Source organism: Gorilla gorilla, chromosome 17, assembly GCF_029281585.2.
Source record: "Gorilla gorilla gorilla isolate KB3781 chromosome 17, NHGRI_mGorGor1-v2.1_pri, whole genome shotgun sequence".
NCBI lineage: Eukaryota > Metazoa > Chordata > Mammalia > Primates > Hominidae > Gorilla > Gorilla gorilla.
Window position 1 is genome coordinate 44,133,245 of NC_073241.2, and position 19,050 is coordinate 44,152,294.

General features: G+C 38.4%; 1 protein-coding gene and 1 long non-coding RNA gene across 28 annotated transcripts in view; one reads left to right on the forward strand and one right to left on the reverse strand.

Annotated features, from left to right (window-relative positions):
* Positions 1-19,050, forward strand: part of L3MBTL4 (L3MBTL histone methyl-lysine binding protein 4) — a 468,276-nt gene that overhangs the window by 288,490 nt on the left and 160,736 nt on the right. The window lies entirely within an intron of this gene.
* On the reverse strand, positions 1,392-17,092 carry LOC129528339 (uncharacterized). The gene is made up of 5 exons (XR_008673599.2): positions 16,786-17,092; positions 11,974-12,152; positions 10,551-10,596; positions 8,575-8,681; positions 1,392-4,614 (listed from the first exon to the last, which is right to left on the reverse strand). It is a non-coding gene; the product is annotated as an uncharacterized lncRNA (long non-coding RNA).

Below are 19,050 nucleotides of genomic sequence, written 5' to 3' on the forward strand. Positions count from 1 at the left end.
TACCTGTGAAAGGAAATGCAAACAAATTTTATTATATTAAACACTATTTTGTCTTAATACAAGGAATTCAAAATTCCTTGTATTCAAGGAATGAGGAAAAATCCTTGATGGAGTTACTGTTGGCTGAAAGGGTGTTATTGGAGAGTGTGGATCATGAGTAATGTAGGTTAGCTCTAGGAAATGCTGGGTATGTCTCTCTTGTTTTAATCATATAATCACTGTTTTGTACCCAGTTAATCAATTTACAAGTGTAACTATGGTACAATTTAAGAATTTACTAAAATTCTCTTGCAATTAACTGTAAAAAATTGATATCATTCATAATCCCTGCATTTTTCTTATATTTTTACTGCTATCATAGTCTAAATTTTATATAGCTCTAAAAGATTAAAAGTGTTGTTCTTCAGTACTAACCTTGGATAGTATCTTTTGAGAATATTATATACATGCACTTGCACACACACACATGCATGCCTGCTAGAAATTTTCCATAAAACACCTGAGGTTATCATTATACATTTTGTTCTTTTATGTCAGAGATGGTGAGGAAGAGATAAAATTTTTAAATCTTTGCTGTATTCTCCCAGATTCCTAGGTGTACTATTAATATAATCATCATTTCTAGCTTGAGTTTCCTAATGAATTTAAATGAGTAAAACTTGTGTATTCCAAAATAAAAGGTTTTTTCCTCTTGTCATAGATACGTATCTTTACCAGAGAGGCATCGTTTTACAAGACACTTCTTGCAGTCTCTAGTCCAGAAGATTCTTAGGCAAATATTCTTATATTTAAGAAAAAGAAGAATAAAAGAAAAAAACAGAACAAAAGACCAAGCCCCTCCGGTTTGGCTGGGACTGGTATAAAACAACTTAGTTGACTTCTGCTTCCAAACCCTGGGGAAAGCGTGAAAATGTAGTGCTCCACTTTAGGAAGGTGGCAATTTCAGCTGCTTTTCTAGAAAATGCTCCCAGGCAGTGGAGTGCTTGCAAGTAGAATGTTTTTACCATTTCAAATCAGAATTTCTGATTCTGATATTGAAGCCTTGGTGTTTTGAAAGGAAGTAAACAGTATTCTTAATATAAGTTGTCAGCATCTTATTTTGTACAGCCGACAAGGAGAATGATGACATCAAAATATTGCTAAGGACATTTGAAAATAATACCTCACTTTGATAGGTGAGGTGGACCCTGGGTGTCCTTTTTAGATGGATGTCAGACAAGTTTATTTTAGTTTTTATTAAAATAGGGGGTTAGCAATAATACTCAAACTTGTATGGAATTCATGTAGAATATGGATAAATTATTGTTTGAAATAAATTGCATCAGTTCTTATCTGTATGAAAATAGGACTTTTGGCACACAATTATCACACAATTTACATTTTATTTGCATGAATTTACATAGAGAATAAAGTGAAGTAGGTGTATTTGTTAACATAGGAATATTTAGAGATGACAATATTGGGACTACAAGATGTAAATTTACTTTTGAGTCAAGGTCCAGGATTAGATATGAATTTTTTTTTTTCCAAATGAGTAGAACACAGACTCCAGAAGACTTGATCTACCTCTGTGTCATAAAACATACACAGGTAATTTATTGAAGAACCAATAATTATATTATTTACATTGAGAGCCAGATATTGTTACAATGTGAAGGCCTCTTGCCCTAGAACTCCTGTGTGGGACACAGGGCACAGCATACATGACTGAAGTGTCAAACCTGAAACAATACAAATAGAAGAGGAGCATTTGCTGCTCAGAAGTTGGGGGGGGGCGGGTATCAGATAAATCTAATATATTTTTGGGTGCTCTTAGTGGAAACTTATAGGACAACTCACCCTCTATTCAGGATTTACCTGGAATTGTTCTGTCAGCCCAAAAATAATGATGGAAATTATTTTAGATGTTTTCTTCTTTTCACGTCTGTTCCCCTTTGTGAGTGAATGTGTGTGTGTGGCAGGTGGGGGGTGTCAGTCTCACTAGTCAGGTTTAAGGCCTGGAACTCACCTGAACTGGACATCCAGACTGACTGCTCACTCTGCAGTATGAGGCAAATCACCCCACTATTCCTAACTTCATTTCTTCATCTGTAAATGAGAGCTCTTTACACTACAAAAGATTCAATTTTATGATGAGATTCAAACAGACATAGTCTTTATTCACTAAAGAGTATAATATCATGTTTTGGAAAGTATAATGGCAGAAAATATAAGGAGAAATAAAATAATATAAGGAGACTTTAATTCACCCATTTCAGAGAGTGATGGAGTAAACAGGCAAAACAGACATAAGAATATACAGAATCTGAATAACATGATTTAAGAAAACGAGGAAGAGTGACTAAAGATATACATCAAGTTGAAAACAGAATAAATCTGCCTAAAAGCACTTCTCAAAACTCTACTGTTAGGCCACACACAACTCAGTAAATTCTCAAAACAAAACATCAGACCTAGTCTTTGATCAAAATGCAATGAAATAAGAAATTGTTGAGAAAAAGTCCAGTCACCTAGAACAAATGCAAAAACGTTTCTAACTATCACTCTAGCACTTAAGCAATCATGGGATCAGAGGAGAACCCAGACCTGAATCTCAGAAAATCTAGACTTAGTATAATGAGAACACTGAAGAGATAAACTTTTAGGATATCATAGTACATATGTTCAGAGAGAAATCTATACCTTACTCAGTAAGAAATAATGAAAGTGAACTAATTCAACTTTCAACTCAAAAAGTTATACAAATTTTTAAAAATGATTACAAAAGGGAAGAAATATCAAACTGAATGATGAAATGAGTGAATTGGAACACACACACACACACACACACACACACACACACACACACACACACAGAATTCCAGTAAATTGTTAAGAGTATCCATGCATTGATATTTTGAAGCAAAATAATAATACTACAACAATAAAGCAATAGGTACATGTATAGCTGATAAACTGTTTTTTGGATGGTCCATGCATTATTCTGAGACTTAAGACGCTCCTTCTGGAAGGAACTAGAGGTGCAGCTCTTGGAATTCTTGTTCAGTTGGTCTGACTTTACATGTAATCGTTTGTTTTGCATCATTGACCTTCCTTTTAATTGAGGCCTGTGGGAACACTTTGGGCCCCTGATCTCTTAGGCATGTATCTCTTGTTGTCCTTGGAAGTAGCCTTTCCCATTTCCTCAGCCATCCTCCTGCTTGTTGGGTTGGCTTTGACTGAACACCCTCTGGTTGTATCACAATGTGACCTAAAAATACAAACTTCTCCATCTGGCTTTTGACTCAGCTACAGCCAGACACATCAGGGGGTCCATTAATCCCCCTCTCACCTCAAAGATAGCCCTCTGCCCTTCCTCCATCTGAACTGCTTTCTCTCCAGACCTGCTGCACAGCTGCCTTCCAGGTCTTTCTTCCATCTTGGAATTCCCTTTATCTCCCTTTCCTTGGAGCTTCTATTCCTGGCTTGGAGAGCTCTTTTCACCAATTTATGTTCTTCATTTCCTGACTTTTTGGGATAGAGTTTGTGCGAGGGAGTTACTTTTCTAACTAAAATAGCTTGTGTGTCTCCTCAGCCATGGGTACAATTCCAGTTGGAAGTCCTTTTCCTTCAGAATATTGAAGGCATCATTCCATGTTATGTTTACCGTTTTGTTGTTGAGGAGTCTGCTTTCGTTCAAATTTAAATCCACCCATGGGACTGTTCCTCTTCCCACGCTCCATCATGTCACTCCCCTCCCTTCTGCAAGAACTGCACCTCCCTGGGCATTTTTAGGGCTTTTTTTTATTTATCCCTGGTAACTTGAAATTGGCCTTTTGTCCATTCAATGTTTCAATCTGGAGACTCACCTCTTTTATTTATGGGAGGTGTTCTCATTTTATTTGTCAATAATACTGTCTTTTCTATTTGCTCTGTTTGCTTTCCTCAACTGATGCTCAGAACTTTTTCACTCCTTGTCTTTTATTCTCTTTTATGAAATATCTCCTCAAGTTTGTCTTCTAATCCTTCAGTTGAAGTTTTTGATTATACTGTGTTTTTTTTTTCAGTTTCTGAGAACACATTCTTATTCTCTGATTTGTTTTTATTGTATCCTCTTCTTGCTGGATAGATTGTGTAGCTTTTCTTACCTCTCTGATAATGTTTGGAGTTGTTTTTTCTGCTCCCTGCATTGACTCTTCCCCCCGCCGCCAATATTTTTGTTTTGATTCGTTTTTGGTTAGGTTGGGTGGCTTCTTCTCATTATACTAAAGGCATTTCTCAAATTCTGGTAGTCTTTGTTTTGTTCACTTTTTAGAGTGAGGCACCAAAAAAAGCTGGTGTGAGGCTTTGTGTGCACTGCTGGAGCCCATCAATGGTGAACTTTTGGGAGGGTGGCTGGCAGGGCCCAGGCACACTGCAGAGGAGCCTCCCCTCCGCCACCATCAGGAGATCTTGTCCTTTGAGTAAGAAAGTTACTTCCAAAAAAGAAGACGGTTCCAAACTTTTCCTGGTGTGTTTTTATAGCATCCTGTATCTGCAGACTCTTGGCTCTCAGCTTATCTGTTTTCTATCTTCAAAAATGTGTTCACTTCTCTCATCTGCCAGCATCGTGCTTTGTCTTTTATTCATTTATTGCTATTTTAGTAGAGAGAGAAAGGATTTATTCGCAAGGACAAAGGATGAATTCAATTTTCCAATCTGCTATGTATTCTCTAACTTATTCTTAAAACTTCATTTACCTACCAAATAATAATTCACCTAATAGTTTACGGTTTTATTTCTTATTCTCTCTAGTTGTTCTAAGTCATCACAATAACATGTTCATCGTGTAGAACTGGGGTGTCCAATTTTTTGGCTTCTCTGGGCCACTCTGGAAGAAGAAGCATCGTCTTGGGCCACACACAAAATATACTACCACTAACGACAGCTGACGAGCTAAAAAAAATTCATAATTTATAATGTTTTCAGAAAGCTTACAAATTTGTCTAGGGCTGCATTCAGAGCCATCCTAGGCCACATGCAGCCCATGGGCTGCAAGTTGGACAAGCTTGATATAGAAAGTAAAAGCTCTCATAAATTTACTTTGTGTTTAGTTTGGCTCTGTAAGTTTTGTGAATTTACAGTGGCTGATTGAAACACTGTGTTCCCAAAGGCACGGCTTTAATTTTTATGCACAGTACTTCTTAATTTAGTGTCACCTTCAGTTAAAACTTTTATCATGCCAGGAAAGCACATCAGTGACACGTGCTTACATTTATCTGATTCCTTTGTCACTTGGTCTGTCATTTTCCTTGACATCCTGTTACCACACAGTGAAATTGAACTGGGTGGAAATTTAAAAATAAACTTGCAGATGTATTTTTACTTTAATAAGCAAAAGGAAAAAGAGTATCTGATTTTAAAGAACCTTTTAATTCTCAAAATGACATGATTAATTACCCAATTTAGTAAAAGCATTGATAATGTAACAAAAGATCAGTCATGGGTCTTTAAATCAGTTCTATCCATTACTATAAAATTCGTCAAGGTTAATGTATAGGTCTGATTTTACTGAACTGGGAAATAATTATGTGAGAATTCAATGATTTTTTTTCTAAATTCTTTAAGAAAAAATTGCACATGAAATGCTTAATTTTGTAGCAACTATGGCACTAATTTCCAAAGGTACTATATTATTTGATACATTCTAAGGATTTTATTAAATGCAACATTCTAAATTACATAAATTGCCAAGGTTGTAGGAACTGTATCCTTATGAGGAAAGCAGATATGGCTTTGGTTTATTTCTGTGTGAGAAAGAGCAGTACATTGATTAAGGAGAAGCTGAAATGATGAAATCTGGTAATTTTAAGTCACCTTGAGAACCAAAATCAGAGTAAAATATAAACAAAGAAAATTCATTCTCTTTAAAAAGTTAGAAATATTGCAATTATACATTATTTTAAAATGATACCATTTTATTACAAGATTAGTCTATGGTCAATACTGAAAATTTAGACAATATAAAGAAGCATTTAAAAATAAATAAAAACCACTTATAATCCCATAATCCAAGTACTAAGTTATATGCCTTTAATCTGCGTCTTTTTTGTTTTTTTCCACATATATACATATATAGTTTTTCATGAGTAGAATCAGACAGAATATACAGATTTTTTTGTCATTTGTCCTTCAATAAAATATAAAATAGTCTCCCATGTTGTTAAAAATTCCTGATTTACATTGATCACATATTTGGTCCATAAATGATTGGTCCACATATTATTTTGTCCATAAATTTGTGTCTTTGGTCTGGATTCTATGTTAGTTAGAAATGACTCTTAGTCCTGTGTTTTCCCTTGACTACTTCTTTGTCTCATATTAATAGTGCCAAACAAAATTCATGTGTGTGCATGTGGATGTTCAAAATTATTTGTCTGTTCTATTATTTTTAGCTTTTCATGGTATTTTATTCAGGTATGCTCTTTATGAAAAGCATATATAACTGTCTTAAAAAGAAGGTCAGGCCCAGTGGCTCACATGTGTAATTCCAACACTTTGGGAGGCCAAGGCAGGAGGATTGCTTGAGCCCAGCAGTTCGAGACCAGCCTGGACAACATAGTAAGACCTCATCTCTACAAAAAATACATGACATTAGTGGGGTGTGGTGGTGTGTGCCTGTAGTCCTAGCTACTCAGCAGGCTGAGGTGGGGGGATCGCCTGAGCCCAGGAGGTCGACGCTGCAGTGAGCCAAGATCATGCCACTACACTCCAGCCTGGGTGACAGAATGAGAACCTGTTTCCAAAAGAACAAAACAAAACAAAAATTATTTAATTAACAAAAATATTTTTTTAAAAAGAAAGAAAATCCCATCCAAGAGCCTTTTCCTGTTGATAAGAGAGTTTAACCTATTTGCAGTTATTGTTAAAATTATAACATAAATTGTACGTATGCCAATTTGCTTTATGCCTTAAATATTTTGTTTCTTTTGTTGTGTTCTTGCTGCTAGTGGTAGGACAAAGGAGAGGACCTTCCTTTCCCCTCCCTCCTCTCCCTTCCTTCCTTCCTTCCTTTCCTCCTTCCTTCCGCATTTTGTTAGTTAATAATTTCTAGTTTAGGAGTAAGAGCATCTATCCACCCAAATGTTTTTTATTATTCTATTGGTTATTCTAATGTTTTTTTCAGATACATTTCTAAACCTACATTAACTTACTTATCAAAGTCATTAGAGAATATTAATCTTTGGCTTTCTTTTGGGAAAGAGGCAATGCTAAATATTTATCTTTTCTTGTCCTAATTCAGTATATCTATTGTGTTAATTAGATTTGAGAATACATACCTTACTCTTTTTTTCCTTCCATTTTTAAAGCAATAGGGATCAACTCGTGGAAAGAAAAAAAAAGAACACAAACAAATTTTTCAATCATATTTAAAACTACCATGCACCTTTACTGATTCCAGTGGTAATCTCTCATCCTTTCCAGCCTCAATTTCCTCCTTATTTCTTTACTTAATTTCCTTTATTCCTTGTTCCAGCACACTTTAAGAGTTGTTTTGATTTGTCTAGGTGCCTGCATATTACGTTTAAAATCTTTGCATGTTAGAAAATGCATTTCACCCTTGAAAGCAATTTGATAGGAGACAGGTGTTTAAGCCCAGACCTTTTTCTTTCAGAGCTCTCTCTGTCCTGTTGCTTGCTATCACCTTCTAGTTTTTACCATGATAACAAAGTCTCCTGCTGCCATGTATTGATAGTGTACTGCATGTATTGGTGTGTACACTGTATATATAATTTAAAATCCCCCTATATATGTCTATATATAGTTTTTTTCATTAAATTTACCTCTAATACTCTTTTCTCAGTTTGAGACTAATCTCCTCCTTTGTACGAGACCATTTTTGCCTCTGAGTATTTTTTCAAGTTCTATTTCTATTCCAGATATATTCTCTCTAGAATTTCTATTAAATGACATTGGAACCTCTACATCTATCCCTCGTGACTCCATCTTTTCTCTCATCATTTTCCATTCTTCGTCCTGTCCCTCTGAATACTAGGAAAATCACTTGAATGAATGTTCTAAATTGCTAGTTTGATCTCTCATCCCTCCACTGAGATGTTTTCATGTGGTGACTGCCTTATGCCTCCTGGGCAGCTTTCCTGGCCTCTGTTCTTACCATCTTCATCACCATTTACCAGCCTGATGTGGGCCTTCCTTACACCTGGAATGATGGAAGACATGGCAGCTACAAAGTCTTTACCCCAAGGAGTTCACACACTCATTGATCCCAACACATAAACATCACTGGAATGGAAACTGTCATTTTGTCACTTATTTTTTCAAAGTAAAAACAGTTTCAGGTGGGCCTAGCCCTTAACTAAAAGTAATTTAAGAATAACTGTTGTAATGCCAGGTAGTAGGACAAAGAACAAATTCACATAATCTCTAGGCCTTGGTTTCTTTATCTGCCAAACAAGATGATAGGATTAGGTGATTTCTCACTTCGTTTTTAGTTAAAATATCTGTGATATTCATATTAATCTGTTCTCACGCTGCTAATAAAGACATACCAAAGACTGGATAATTTATAAAGAAAAGGAGGTTTAATGGACTCACAGTTTCACATGGCTGGGGAGGCCTCACAATCATGGTGGAAGGCGAAGGAGTAGCAAAGGCATGTCTTACATGGTGGCTGGCAAGAGAGCCTATGCAGGGGAACAGCCCTGTATAAAACCATCAGATCTCATGAGAATTATTCACTATCATGAGAACAGCACAGGAAGGACCTGCCCCCATGATTCAATTACCTCCCACTGGGTCCCTCCCATGATACATGGGGATTGTGGGAGCTACAATTCAAGATTAGATTGAGTGGGGAAACAGCCAAACCATATCAATATTGTTTACTCTAAGAGATACATCACAACATAATTCTCTAAGGTCAACAGCATACTGCCTGGACATGACTTTTTCCAGTTGCAAGAAACTTATTCTATGTGCATTTCACTGTTTAATAAAATGTAAATATCATGAGTCCAGGATCTATATTCCAAATGTAAGGCCCATAATTGCAAAACTATTGCTAGCTGCAAGAACTGGGTTAGAATAACCCCCTTTCCTAAAGATGCCTCAAGAATCAAGATTAATGACCCTTCCATTATCTACTAGGCACAGGAAAAAAGAAAATATAATCTTTTAATTAACATGCTGTGATTTCCTAGAATTACTCAAATTGTTGAAGATTTATCCTAGTTAAAATGAATTCACGGAAAACTCTGTAATGTGCATTAAAATGGATTATTTTTTCTAAGAAATAACATTCCTAAGTTTAGGAAGTTTGTCACTTTCTATAGTTTCTTCCTTATATATAAGTTAGATTTAAATATATAATTCTCATGGAGATTCTGTTTTCTTAAATTTTTGGATAAACACCATTCTTTAAAGATAATGGCTATAATTCAAAGAGATAATACGGCCTTGGCCAGTCTTCCTTTTATGAATGAGGGTAAGGTTGTGTATTAGTCCATTTTCATGCTGCTGATAAAGACATACCCAAGACTGCGCAATTTACAAAAGAAAGAGGGTTTAATTGGACTTACAGTTCCACATGGCTGGGTAGGCCTCACAATCATGGTGGAAGGCAAGGAAGAGCAAGTCATGTCTTACATGGATGGTGGCAGGCAAAAAGAGAGCTTGTGCAGAGAAACTCCCTCTTATATTACCATCAGATCTTGTGAGACTTATTCACTCTCATGAGAACATCATGGCAAAGACCTGCTCCCATGATTCAGTTACCTCCAACTGGGTCCCTCCCACAACATGTGGGAATTCAAGATGAGATTTGGGTGGGGACAGAACCAAATCATATCAAGTTGATAGTACAACTTATTTTTGGAAGTTACTTGTAGTGCAGACAACTGGATGGGCAAAATTTGATTCAAAGTTTGAAAGTTGATGTTTTTTCCTTTGGAAAGTGTCTATTGTACAAGTTAATAATAACAATCATAATAATATGTTATATTTGTGTATAATTTAACCACTAATGGAATGTTTTCACATATATTATTTAATACACAGAGCAGCCCTATGATGTAAGTTTTATTATTTCTATTTTATGAATTAAAAAAGTGAGCCTTGGACAGATAGTGTCTTCCCATCACTGCACAACTCATAAGTGGTAGAGCTGATTTTAAATTAAATGTCTTCTAACTACTCATCTGATACTCTTTTTCCTATTCCTGGATGTATATGCAGTACTGGAGTGGTAGTTGAAATTATGCCTCTCACTTGTAGATTAGGAAGATTTTAGATCAGAAAGGGAAATTGATCCTAAATGACGCACAAACCTGCTACATCTGGATAATCAGTTGTTAAGGAGGCTGTTAAGAACAGTTTTCTCACTTGAGGCAAGGCCAAGACGAAATGATCCTCAGAATTCTTTTCAAACCATGAACTTTTGATTCCCAACTCCAAAATACAAACATGCACACACACACACACACACACACACACACACACACACACACACACACACACGGGGAAACAATGCTAGTTGTTACGATTTATTTAAAAAATAAAGAAAAAGAATCTACCTGAATGTCTGCTTCCCCTTTGGTGTGTAGGGCTGTGAAAGTGCTCCTTGTAAGACATGAAATATCAATAAGAAACTTGCAAATCAGCAATCTGGAATAAAAGCTTTAGTTATGAAAATATTAAGCTGAGTATGATGATTTTAATTATCCCTTCATCTCATTCTCATTTTGATGATATGATAATTATAGCATCATATTCCAATTTCTGTTGTTACAATTCAGTGCCCGCATATGTCAGATTTAATATTCATTTGCCTATCTTTATGTGGGGCCAGATGGAAGAGGTGCATCACCTATTTATAAAAACTAGTTGTTATTACTGAATTTTCTTAATTTCTTCTTGATAGCAGTGGCTGAGATGGAGGGTGATTTAGGATTGCGTTAGAAATGCCAGGGCAATAATCCAAAGTAAATAATGTGGTGCTGTGCATCTGTAAATGATCATGCTGCTTACTGAAATAGATACAGTGGCATTGACCTCAGTTATAATAGTACATGCTGCAGAAAGTTCAAGAATGAATGGACAACAGATAATTCTTTGTGTAATTAACGGAGACTTGACCTTGGGGCTTTTTTATAGAATGTTGTAAACATCAATTATCTAGTAGATGCCAAAAATAACTTCAAGAAATATGGCAATCCTATTCCTAGTCATATGTCCAAGAAGTATGTGCGTCAGCTCACTAAAAGACATGCACCAGAATGTTTGTAGCAGCGCTATTTATAATAGCTCCTACTTGAATCTACCCAAGCACCCATCAACAGTGCATAGATAAATTGTGTCCTATTCACACAGTGGGATGCTGTACTGCATTGAGAATGAGTGGCTCTAACTACATATAACCTGGATGAAGCTCACGGGTGTAAAGCTCATTGAAAGAAGCCAAACACCAATAGTAATTACTGAATGACCCCATTCATACAAGGTACAAAAGCAGGAAACATGGGTCTCTTAAGGATTAAGATTCAGCCTGGTAATTACCCCTACAGGGAGTGACTGGAAGAGGAGGAATGGAGGGGCCTCTGGGTTTATGTTCTGTTTTCTGACCTAGTGGTTGTTCTAGGAGCATGGTCAGTTGTGAAGAAGACAACTTATAATCTGGGCACTCTATATAAAGTTCTACTTCAATTTTAAAAAGTTTTTCAAACAAAAATGACCTCAAGAAAATCAGAGTAGCCTTCCTAACATTACTTACAAGTTTCTCCACAAGCTGGCCCTTGCAACACAGGCAACAGTCTGATATATTAGGTCAGTAACGCCAAGCTGGGAGGTGGCATCCTGTCTTCCTTCCCTCTCCATAGCCACCTCATGACACTCCAGAGGAAACAGTAATGACTGGTGTAAAGGCCGTTAGCAAGCAGGCCCCGGGCCCCTGGGCTTGTAGACCACCTTAGGAGGCACGTGGCCGGTTCCGAGACTGACCTGGGAGGACGGAGTGTTGCACAGTTGAGTGAGGTTAAAAACACATCTGTACTGTTTCAGGCCCTCAGTGTGGTGCACAGTTTAGTGAGGTTGAAAACACATCTGTGCTGTTTCAGGCCCTCAGTGGTGTTTCACAGTCCATAAGACTCAGCTTGGGCTTTAGTCTGCTTTGCACGTCTCTGTCATGGATTGAAAATGAATGAACAGAACAGAGTGAAATGTTTAAATTTCCCTGAATTAGGAATTAGGAGACCTCGCTTTTCAGCCTCGTGTTCTGGAGACAATTACCCAGTTGGTGGTCTGTTTTTGCTTCCTTTATGCTTAGCTTTTAGTCTTCTAACTACTCATCCGATACTCTTTCTCCTATTCCCAGACATATATGCAGAACTAGGGTAGAGAAATGATTTTTCTTTCTATGAGACAACAGGTCTTGCAGAGAGACATATCAGAAAAAATCCTGGTCTTTTACCTTGAATTAAACCTGGGACACATACACCTCCACATACATGAGAGAGCCATGGTCTTCTATCAAATAATATTCCTTAGGCCTGGCTTCTGTACTGTTTAAACTAGATTACAAAATAGATCATAAAAATCTTAGGAGGAATAAAATAGCAGATATCCCTATTTTGAGTATTTCCTGAACAGTGATCCATACGCATTCAAGCCTAACACCCTGCCTCTTTCTCTCATCCCTACCACCCACACGTTTATCTAAGAATTCTTTGCTGCTAATTCACAAACACTAAAAAAGACTTTTTAAAAAGGATTAAAAACCATGTTGTGTTAAGCAGCAAACTGATGTTACATCCTGGGCATGAGGAAAATCTGTGTGTTAGACTGTGCCTAGCATTTAGGTGCCATCTGCAATTGTTCGGCTGTTTGCATTTTCATGGTTCCTGTTGACAGTAGTTCCAAACAGCTCCTAATTTTTGTTCACAGAGATAAGTGCTAAGGATTTTAGTACAGTGCTCCTGGCTGTCATATTTCTAAAAAATCAAGTCAGCAGCTGTTGGCAAATAAACCAGTGCTCTCTCTTTCACTACCTGTAACTTGGTATGATTGTAATTGTTAATAACTGGTGAAAATTCAGGGATAAGCTGGCTGTGAGCCACCCAGCAGAGGTGGACTCAGCCTTGCAAAGGAAGCTCTTTGAAGGGAGGGATACTGTTCTAGTCAAAAAAAAAAAAAAAAAAAAAAAAAAAAAAGAAACCAAAAAAACTGTGCCATATCTATTAGAAAGTTCTGGTAAAATTGAAATATGTAATTTTACCTTGATGTGAATATTTGGGCCAAATGATCAAAGTACTGTTCTTCTATAATATATGCAAACACATTGCAAACCCCTAAAAGAATAAAACACTTGATGTTCGTTTAGTTAACCCCTTTTGGTGTTACTTACAGTATTTTAAAACAAGGTCATGTAAGTAGTTAATGAAATTTTTATGTTATGTTTTTAAGGGTTTCTTCTGAGTAGAAGAGCTAGCTAGGAACTTTAGAGAAAAACACTGTAGAAACTTAAGATTTGTGAAACAGTAAAAGAGTTTGCATTAATATCTTCAATAAAAATAATTACTTAAGTCTTCAACAAAACTATATCACCTGGAAATGGTTTATGTTCCTTTCTTTTCTCTGAGTTTTTTTTCTTTCACTGAACAAGCATGTATTGAATGCCCTTAAACATCCAGCACTGTGCTAGGTATAAGATCTATCTCTGTTTCCAGAAGCTCAGTCAGGGAAGGAGACGAATGATACCTAGAAAGTTAATTCAGTGGTGCAGAAAGGTATGTTTTGAGTGCCGTAGGTGGTCCTGTGAGCATCTCTGGATCCAGTTGAGGAATTTCCAGAAAAGTTTCCGGGGAAAGGTGGTATCTTTGACGAGTCCTGAAGGATGAGTAAGAGTTAACCAAACAAAGGGGAATAGGAGGGATATTCCAGCAAGAAGGAGTAGCTGACACAGAGCAAGTGCTCGTGTGTGTGTGTGTGTGTGTGTGTGTGTGTGTGTGTGTGTGTGTGTGTGTGTTTGTGTGTGTTTAAGAGACAGAGAGAGAGAGACAGAGAGTGAGTTTGCATGCAGTTTCAAATACCTGAAGCTTGGGGTTAGGTGGTGATAGTGGGGCATGGGGAAGAGGCCACAGATGGGGCAGAGGAGGTGACAGGAGCCCCTACGACTTGGTTCTGAGACTTTGTAAGCTTTTACCCTCAGAGATCAGAGGTTGGGAGTGTGGCCTGAGTATGTTCAGCCTGGCTGTGTTCTCAGGCACCTGAGCCTGTGGTTGACAGGTGGCCTTCATGGCACATTTGATGCAGTAAACATAAGGGCTGGCATTTCTGTCTTGTGTTATTAATACAGAGAATTGGAAATTCTTTCTGCGAGTCTATTCAGCATTAGTCCAATATGTGAATATTAAGAATATGTCACTACCAACAATGACATTGTGGTTTTATTGTTAATAATCCATGAAGAATGTCTTTTTTTGATACTTCAAATATTGGGTTTCTGTTGTGTGCCAAGATTTTGACATAAGACGCTGTACTTATCACACAAACGTTTTACAACAAATCTTATCTCCAATTTTTTAGATGAGGAAACAGATTCAGAAGGATCAGCTATCTTGCTGATTCCTACTAAGTAGCAGATTCAGCATTTGAACTTACATCCTTTAACTCCACCAGTTTCACAGCTTTTCCCATCCTCCTGCCCTCCTACCAAAGACGGGTTGCTGATGGCAGCCTGAGGGAATTATCCACTCAAATCAGTTGCTGTTGGCAGCTTAGAGCCGTGTTCTGTGGCTCTGCTCAGGCCTCAGCTCTCTCTGGGAGGTCTGTTAACTTCCCTTACAGTAGCTATTTTGTAGAATTTCTGGGTTATTTCCCTTTCCCACTTCATGAGACAGACCTCAGCTCCTACTTTGCTGAAAAAATAATTGCCACCCAATCATGACTCCCTCATCCTGGCAGGACAAAACCAAGTCCTTCCTTCTGTTTCATGCCAGTCTCTGACCTCACCCCGCCTTTGTCAGTCACCTGTCTATAAATTAGTCCCGCTTATTGACCCTCAGTCTCTTCCTTTCTAAGGGATTTTTCCACAAGATCTCTGACTATATTTGTAGAAAGGAAAACTATGCAGCCATGCAAAGGAATAAACTGCAGCGAGACACAACAACGTGCGTGGATCTCACAACCATCACATTGTGTGAAAACTGCTGCAACACCAAAACAATGCATATGGTGTAATGCAAAGGATAGGAAGTTCTGGAACCCACAAAACTAGGCAGTGTTGCATAGGGATACATGCATAGATGGTAACAGTACGAATGAAAGCAAAGAAGTGACCGAGCAAAGGTCAACACAGGGTTTGGAAGGCACGTGGGGCTTTTGTAAGGCTGGAAGTATTTAGTTTCTTGACCATGATGCTGGCTACACAGGTATTTGCTTTATAATTATGTTATAAACAGCATGCATATGTATTATGCCTTTTTATTTGGGATATATTCAACACAAAAATTTAATCATGTCCAAATCTCTCTAAAAACAAACAACTTTTCTCTAATTCAAGATAACTTTTGTGCCTGGGCATGGTGACTCACGCCTGTAATCCTAGCACTTTGGGAGGCCGAGGCAGGTGGATCACCTAAGGTCAGGAGTTTGAGACCAGCCTGACCAACAGGGCAAAACCCTGTCTCTGCTAAAAATACAAAAATTAGCTGGGCGTGGTGGTGCATGCCGGTAATCCTAGATAATTGGGAGGCTGAAGCAGGAGCATCGCTTGAACCCGGGAGGCGGAGGTTGCTGTGAACTGAGATCGTGTGCCACTGCACTTCAGCCTGAGCTACAGAGTAAGACTCCATCCCAAAAAAAAAACAAAAAAAAACCCAGCAACAACCACAACAACAATCTAACGCATCCTAGAGGGACAGACGGATGGCCTGTCCTCCCGTTCCCATGCCCCCAGCACTTCTTGGAGCCCTGTCACATGACTCTGGTTACAGTGCCACTCCCAGCTCTGGCCAGGTCACCTTAGGCCTCCTTGTTGCTGAACCCTGTGGTCCTTTTAAAACCCCTTTACGTCCTGCTCTTCTGCGGCACTATTGGTGTTGATTTTGCTCCAGTTTCACTACCACTTTAGCTGTTAGAGCATCTCTGTCCTGCTTTCTATGATCTTGCCTTTTCTTGTTGTTCTCTCTTGCTCCTTAGTCTGCCTTGTCCCACTTGACCCACTCCCAAGATGCTGTTGCTCAGGGTTCTTTCTGGTCCTCCTCTCTGCCCAAACCATGCAGAAATTCCTCACACTGGCTGTGCATGGATCACAAGGACTGCGCCGAGCAAACAGAGGCCTGGGACCCACCTCCCAGGGCATCTGTATTGACTTGGGGTGGACCCCAGATACTGAGGTTGCTTTAAAATTCTCTGGGTGGCTCTGATGTACGCAGGTCTGAAGACCACTTCGTGGCCATGCTTACTCTGAAGTCCTCTGAGTGATTCTAATGCACGTGAAGGATGAAGATTACTTCATGCCATGCTTACTCTGTAAACCCTCCTTGAGTCTTCCCATGGTTTCATTTTGACCATGGCTTCAGACATATTTAAATGTGCTCGGCTTCTGATAGACACCTCTGGCACAGGCTCCCTTGAACAGAGACCCATATATTCAACTGTCCAATGAGCATCACCTTGTAGGTAGTTGCTGGCTTCTCATATTCAAAGCTGACCTCATTCCCTCCACCCAAATGGGTGGGATAGGTATAATCATGTGTCCAGTTATGAAGCCTGTAAAGTGAGATGTCATTCTTAACCCATTCCCTCTCTTACCCCGATGGTGAGTCATCCAGTCTTGTCAATAGATTCTGATTATGACTAAATTCTTCCAGATTTGCCTCTTCATCGCCATATTCACCTGTGCTTTAGTTCATGTCCATTCTACTGAATCACTCAGCACCCTCCTCACTGGGCCACCAGGTTGTTTTCCTCACTGCAGTCAGACGAATCATTCCCAAATGTGAATCTCACTGTCCCACCACTCTGCTTTAAGCACCTCCCAATGGCTGCCCATTTCTCAAAAACCATTCAAACAGCTTATAAGGCCCATCAACACTGTAGCTGCACTCAAGCTCTGGAATGTGCTACACGCCATCTCCTTCACAATGAGCTTGCTTCTCTGGCTGCTGAAGAGCCTGTCACTGTCCCAATCTCGCCGACACTTCACTTGGTGAACCCCCATCCATTATAATACAATGTACACATCACTTATCAGGTTTCCATGGCTGCCCTTCCGCTGTGTTCTCCTCTCCGCTGTGTGACCTCCTCTGTGTCTCCCAAAGCACTGTGTCTCCAGCCCTAAGTGAACCTGCACCACCGTTGCAGGTATCCTTTGACTCATCCTCCCTCAGCACTGAAGGCAGCAGTATGTAGTGACCATCACTGGGTCCTGCATCCTCACAGAGTGCCTGGCACACCAGTGGATGGAAACCAATAAGATAGCTTTTGTAAGCTTTTTTGAAAAATAGATTTGAGAATCCTAATATTAAGAAACAAATAATGGAAGAAAGGTTTCAGATAAATCAAATGGCAGATATTGAGCAAGGAGTGATGCAATTCTGGAAATGCAATTTTGCTTCATTGATATTCTTGACTGATTATTTATTCTGGAAACATTGGTTGAAATATTGCTGTGTCCAAGGCACTATGACAGAATCTACAAGAAATGATAAAGGGAGTATACATACTATCAAGGAGCTTGTATAATAATGTTGAAAGTATACAAAATATATGAATACAGATGACTTAATACAAAAGAACAAATTATGAGTATTTTAAAAGAAGCACAGAAAAAGATACCCAGGGTTTTAGTACTAAGGAGGGAGAGATAAATTTGAAGTGGAGTCGTGACAGGAAGCTTCCTAGAGGAAGTGATGGTCACTGTGGCATATTAGTGGAGTCAGCCAACTGCATTAAATAAGAAGGTGGCAGGGAAGGGCTGTTTATTAGCAGAGGGGAGGCCCGGCCCTGCTTATCTCCTTCAGGTTCCTTCAGTGGGGCCATTGGCACACACAGGAGCATGGGCATGCTGCTCCCTGCTTTACTCACTGTCATCTGAAATATGTATGTTTACATGTTAATCTTATTTTATGTAGATGTCTGTGTGTGTGTCTGTGTGTGTTTGTGTGTAGCTCACCACAGTATCTCCAATGCCTACAACAGTTCTTGGCATCTAGTAGGTGCTCAATTAATATTGGAAGAAAGCAAAAGGAGGAAGGACGAGAGGGAAGGATTTCATTTGGATTAGGTCTTAATCTCCAAGTAGGTAGACTGTGGACAAACATCAGTGATGACATTGTATTCCAGATGGAGGACAATTCTAAACGTTGTGCAAGTGTACATTGGAACAACTTAAAACACCTTGTTTCATTATTGGTGTTACTGGGCGTTCAATATCCAGTGTTTGAAAAAGTAAATACAGCCATGAACTCAAGTTATCTTTGAGCTGTTCATTATTAGTAGGATGTGAAAAGAAAAGCACCCTAGGAGTGGAATAGAGGAAGGTAGCAGGTTAGTGATCTTGAATCAAGTGAATCGGTAAATGTGTTTCAGAAAACTTTTTCCATTTTTACCAAATAAAGCAAAATAAACACTTAGAGGGTTCAAAGGAGCCTACAGGAGCCACTGTCACATCATTCTATGTAATCTTTCAGCATTTTGGAAGTGAAGTGTTATATTAATACAAGTTGCTACTTTTTGTTTTTTATTTGCTTTTTTTTTTTTTGCCCACACTTTCCTCCAATTAATACACTGTCACAGTTTACAGAGCTTTATCAGGTTTGTTATATAATGTAGCATTTTCAAACTATTTTGAATAAGCCTTCTTTTACAGTCTTTGTTATCCTCTATATCACAGTTTCTAAAAACAGAAGGTACAATTCCCTTTTCCATGAATGAATGTGTTAGTCTTTAATACTAATCAGATATGAGTTAGTTGCCTACAAAACATGAAGACTAATCTTTGTTTTTCCCAAGACTCCAGTCCATCTTCTTTGTTTTTGTTATCAGTATATCCAGTTTCATATTTTCTTATAATGT